The following is a 6000-nucleotide window of genomic DNA, read 5'->3' on the forward strand; positions in this document are numbered from 1 at the left end:
GAATCGACGAAGACAATAAATAAGTCAAACAATAAGTCAACACTCAGTCGTAGCCTCGCATTGGCCTAACCATGCGAGGGCTAGGTTAGCCAAGGCCACCAGCCGCAAGACATGGCTATGTCGCAAGCCCAACAAGCGTATGCGTGCTAGGCCTGCAAGCTGAGCATGCTTGCAGGCTGGTGTGCCTAGCCGCTAGCACGCCAAGTAGTAACACGCATCATGCGCTGCTAGATTGCCTGGCCTTACCACAAGCTAGCAGCTCACAGCAGCCCGCTAGCTAGCAAGCGCTAGCAAGCACGGGCTTGCTTGCAGGCCCATCCGAGTACCAGGCGCACCTTGGTGCCCAAGGCTAGGCACCAGCTGGTGCGGGTTCATTGGACTCGGTTTGTGTGATGTGGGTTTGCTTGGGAGCAAGGGGAGTTGTGGTCCCCCTTGTGGTCCTCACCTACCCTCCCTCTCCATTCACCACTTGTTGTTTGCTAAATGATTTATGTAATTAATTTAATTTAGAACTAGGTTAGAATCCGTGCCATGCACGGTAACTTTCAATAACTATTCTTTAATTCACATAATATTTAATTTTTTTAAACAATAATTCTGACTTAATTTATTATGAAAGAGTCTATTATTAGTATAAAAAAAATATATTTTAAAATACGTATGTATGTATATTTTATATATGTCACCAACAAATTTATATCATTTTCTTCTTGTAACCAAATGTATATATTAACAATATATATTTAACTCGTAAATTTAAGTCACAAATTATGTTAAAAATTTGTTTTTTTTTAATCTAAGTTTATAATCAATCAATGGGGTTGTCTTTGTTTATCAATTAGATAAACATATTATGTTTATCAAATGATTCAATTCTAAATATTAAGAACAGGGAAATATGCCAACTCATCACTGTTATTGAAGTTTCTTCCTTGTGACCCACCATGCTGACGCCGTTTGAAGCTTTTGACTCCATTATTAAAGCTTCTTCCGCCATGGAAATGGATCGTTGAAGCTTCCTCCCCGTGACCCACCATCTCCACTACCTTATTTTCGGCGGCTTCGCCACCAAATTAAACGGAAACCCTAAAAGAAATGGAGAAATGAAAGGTGTGGTTAACCCCGAAGGGGACTTTTCGTCTTCCTCCATTGATGTAGTTCATGAGCTCGATTTGTGCTATTGCATCTACTGATTTCTCCATTGAAGCACTTTGAATCCCCCATTTTCCATTACCTTCATTAACCTCTTCTATCCCCAATATTACAAAGTTACCCATATATAAATACAAATATTGACTATTATACCCTTAGATAAACAAATTTTGTTTATTGTTTCGGGGTTTTCTGATGTCCTGCGGGAGAGTTACAATTCCGAGACTGGAACCGGACGCCTGTACCTGCAAAATAACGGAGACTCCTGAGAGCTCCGCCTCCAACGGTCAAGTTAGTACCTGATTAAGGAGTAATCAATACAGAAAGTAAAGTAATCAGATCTCTCTAGGTGAGAGTGCTTAGTGTTGGTAATCTGCGTTGTTAGCGAGATTAGCCGGTTGTTAATAAGTCTGTTCTTCTCTGCTTGATCTCTTAATTATTCGGTTCTGTGATTAATGAGGATTAATCGGGTATTTATAGCCTTGGGAAGCGTGCAACTCTCTAGGTTTAAGGTAAACCTAGGGCTGATCGGGCCTCTAGACTGAATTGGGCCTTGATGGCCGGTTGTCCCATTTGGCATGGGTGGACACGTGGCGTGTCTTAAGTGGTCCGTGGAGGACGTATCTGTGACTGACACGTGGCAAGCTCCTGTTGGCCTTCGTGAGGGACACGTGGCGGAACCTGGTTGGTCCACTTGTCAGACGGTGATTGGTGGATAAAAATCCCCTAATCATTTGCCCCTCATAGGTGGCACGCGACTGGTCACGTGTCGCCTGTGACAGGTGTCGCACGGTGACAGGCGACGGCCCGTTACAGGTGTCACCTTGCAGACGGCCGAGAGATTTTCCCGCCCAAATTTTGAATTCGGAAGCGACCCTTCGCCTTCTCATTTTGCCTATAAAAGGAAGTGCTGACTTCAGTCATTTTCACATTTGAGAACTTTTGCGAGAACATTCGGACCCCTGAACTTGCTCTGACATTTTCGGACTTTTTCTGCCTACCGCCTGTTCTGACAAGCCGACTGACCCGAACTTCCAGGACTTCATCAACCGTCACCCGTTCAGGTAACTCAGTTCTCTTACTCTTAATTTTCTTTTTATTTTTTGAAATGGCACCATGGAAGCACACGACACGCCCTAAGTTAGTGATCAGCCGGTCACCGGGGACGGCTGAATCTAGGACTAGGAGTGCCGCCTGCCCTTTTCTGGACCCATCTTTGCCCTTTATACAAAGTCCGACTGAATCTGTGTCTATGCAGAACGTGATGGCCAGAACAAAAAAGACTGCTATGATATCAAACTCAGACGGCTCCTCCCAAAGGGTGCTCCTTAGTGAAACATCTGACCAGGCGCCAGATGTAGAACGAGGCGACTGTCAAGCTGACAGTTCTGAGAGAGGGACCAAGGTGTTCCCTTCCCATCTAACCGTGGACATGTCTAATTTTCCTTCTGCTCCTTCTAAGGGAGAGGAGGCGGGCCCCTCTAGGAGAGGGGAGGAGTCGTCCTCTTCGGACTCGTCAGGGGACGAGTCCGAATCCAGCTCTTCTGACCATAGTTCTTCTGGCTCAGAAGAAAAACATAGCCGCCTACAAGAGGCGAGAAGTTCTCATGCAGTGGAGAAGGGGGACAATTGGGCAGAGCCGTCCGCCTCTTACAGAGAGGAAAACGCCCCTTACTACTGCAGGGTACCCCGGGGCCGGATCGCAACAATGCGAGACAACGTGGCGAGCTTTATTGCTAACCACAAAATGGGCCCGGAGTACTTACTGTTTGTGCCGGATCCAGAAGATACTGTCGTCTGGCCGGCTGGTACCAGCTATGGTGACGGCTGCTTTGGCTGCTATGTGGCGGCCATCAAAGCTGGACTGCGCTTCCCATTACATCCGGCTGTTCAGCGGATTTTAGATGGGTATGATCTGGGGTTATGGCAGTTAGCCCCCAACTCTTGGGTAAACGTACTCGGCTATGTAGCCGGGTGCGAACTGAACGGGGTGGAGCCAAGTTTTGAGGCTTTCGCCCACATGAACTATCTCAGCCGGACCCCTAAGTCGGGAGGTACCGGCTGGTATCAACTAACAAGCCATAGGGGTTACCTCATGACGAGAGGTAAGACAAACAAATGGAAGGATTGGCGGAACACCTTCCTTATTATCGAGAGTTCAGACACGGAGCTGAACAAACGTTTTAACAAGTGGAACAGGGATCCGCCTCTTCTTGCAGGCGGCCGCAGCATGCCGCCTGTTCCCCCAAAGGCTAAAAAAGAGATCCTAGACAAAGGACTCTTCAAAGTAGAGACTAGGGTGAACTCTACTTCAGGGGTACGAGAGCAAGTACCCCTAAACTGCGTCCCGAGCTTCAAGTGGCTCTATGACGAGTACTTCTTGGCCGCCTGTGGCCTCGGCAGTCGGTGCTCTAGAGGTAGCCGGCCTGACGAATACTCTGTTTTTTCACGCCTTGTTTACTTGGGATTTTTACTAACTTTGCTGTTTATTTCTTTCAGCCGACGCCATGAGTAAAATAACAGCATCTAAGACTGCGGCGGCCATGCTGCGGGTCTCGCTAATGAAGCAGTCGTATGCCGACTCCCCCAGCAAGGAGGCACCCTTGGTAAGCTTTGAAAACTCTTCTCCTTTTAGTTGTCTTATGCCTATACTAACTCTTTTTGTTTTCAGTCTGGCACTCCAAGGGCTTCTTCCTCGCAACAGCCGGACCCCAAGGCCCGGAGGACGACTGTTGCAAGCTCTCCTGGGTCTTCCAGGAAAACAGTGGCGGCTGAGAAGCAGCCGGCCACTTCTTCAAAAACCCAGGCGGGGCCGCCTAGATGTATGGACCCTCACTTGTAAAAACTCACCCTTGCTTCCTTCTTGATTAGATCTAACTTGTTTTTTCCTTTCGCTTAATGCAGCCGGCCCCCAGGGACTTGACTTGGTTGAGGTAGCCAAGTCAATGGTTAAAGTAGTTCCTCCCTCTGACAGGGAGGCGGTCAAGGGTGCCGGCACCCTTGACCTCGATGGAATTTCAGGGATCCTAGCTGAGGTATACTTAGCACCTTTTTGAGCTTTTGAGTTCCAGGACGCCTGTTAACTCTTTTGATTGGAAACTGACGCCTGTTTTTCTTTGTACTTAGGCCCTGCTCCGAGTCAACAGCCTTCGCAAGCCGATTGATCGGAAAAACAAAGAGGTAAAGGCCGCAAAGGCTATGGCCGCCTCCAGCTGTGATAAGGCAATGTTTCAAATTGCCCAAAATGAAGTACTGACCATTGATCTTCTTTATTATCAGGCGCAGGCGACCGCCGCTGTTCGGGCTCAGCTAGAGGCGGCCCAAAAGAAGGTTGACGAGCTGGAGGGGACCGTCACCAAACTTAAAGCCGAGCTGAAACCCCTTCGCCAAAAAATGCACTCTTACGAAGCCATGGAGAAATCTTTGGCTAACGTAAAAGAACGCCTGGTGAACCAGGAGAAGAGTCTTACCCAAGAGCTCTCGGACAAGGCCGAGCAAGAGAAACAAGAGCTCGTCCGGGAGATGGTGGAAGACTCCGCCCAAATCCAACGCATGACCTGGGAACGACTGTTCCCCAGTGCCGACTTTGCCTCATGGGAAAGAACGTACCGCCAGTGTTCGGAAATATATAATCAACAGATCCTGGCGGCTGCTGAAGAAGAGGCGTTGGACGTTGCGTTGGAGGAGGAAGAGCCGGTTGTGGCGCTTGTGCCACTTGGGGGTAAGGCATCAAAAGATGATGCAGCTAAGGCCGAGTCCAGCAAGAAGAGTGCTGACCAGGCGGCTGCTGCTGATACTGAACTGCCCCCTTCTTAAGCTTTAAGTATTTTTTTCTTTTCACGGCCTGCGTGCCGTTTGCTTTGTAATTACCCGGCCAGGGGGCCGGGGTTTTGAATATTCTGCCGGTCTTTTGTGGCCGGCTCATTTTAATCAAATTTTTTGTTTTTGTTCAAATTTGTCTTTGTTCAAATTTGTCTAAGTATTTGAAATTTGCTCACTAGACCGACTGTTGTGTATGGCCGAACGTTAAGACAGGTACAAATAGTAAGTATGCCGCCTATGCCCCTGGACGACTGGTTGTCTGTTTCCAGGATAGATGATCAGTCGGCCATTTAATCAATCGGTATTCGAACTCTTTATTCAATTTGACCAAGTAAATAGAATTACCTAGTAGCCAAGGAATTAAGTAGGAAAACAAGCGGCGGGTACCGGTTGTTTCCCTTTATTGCCAATGTTGGCTTTTAACTCGTTATTTGTTAACCTAGCAAGAGTATTGGTTGAGAGCCTTTGTTTAAAAACAAGTGGACGACTCATACCTTTTAGGCTCCATACCAAGTTTGAGTGACTATTAAGTTAACATAGGAGTTATTTAGTCTTTGTCACAATCTTTATTGAGTAGTAAAGGTATCAGGCGGCGTAGGCCGGCTTGACCCCTTGATTCACCAATGTTTGTTGGCTATTAACTCAATAGGTTATCCAGTAGGAATAGGGGTTCGAGTGCCCTTGTTTGTTTAAAACAGGCGGACGACTCAAACCTTTTAGGTTCCATACCAAATTTGAAGGAGTGACTATGAGTTAACTTTGGAGTTACTCAGTCGCCGTCACTTTTGTTTGAGAAGTAGAGGTACCAGGCGGCGTAGGCCGGCTAGACCCCTTGATTCGCCAATGTTTGTTGGCTATTAACTCAATAGGTACCCCCTGCATTTATCCCAAGTAATACAGGCGGTCATCTGACTCAGATGTCAACTGCTTCCACTGGTTTGGTTAGTGATAGAGTTATCCTTGTCTCAAAAACGGCTACGTGGTTGCCCTTGGGGTCAGTCGTATAGGTGCCGTGTAATTAGTTTA

The sequence above is a fragment of the Chenopodium quinoa genome, unplaced genomic scaffold (assembly GCF_001683475.1).
Source record: "Chenopodium quinoa cultivar QQ74 unplaced genomic scaffold, ASM168347v1, whole genome shotgun sequence".
Lineage (NCBI taxonomy): Eukaryota > Viridiplantae > Streptophyta > Magnoliopsida > Caryophyllales > Amaranthaceae > Chenopodium > Chenopodium quinoa.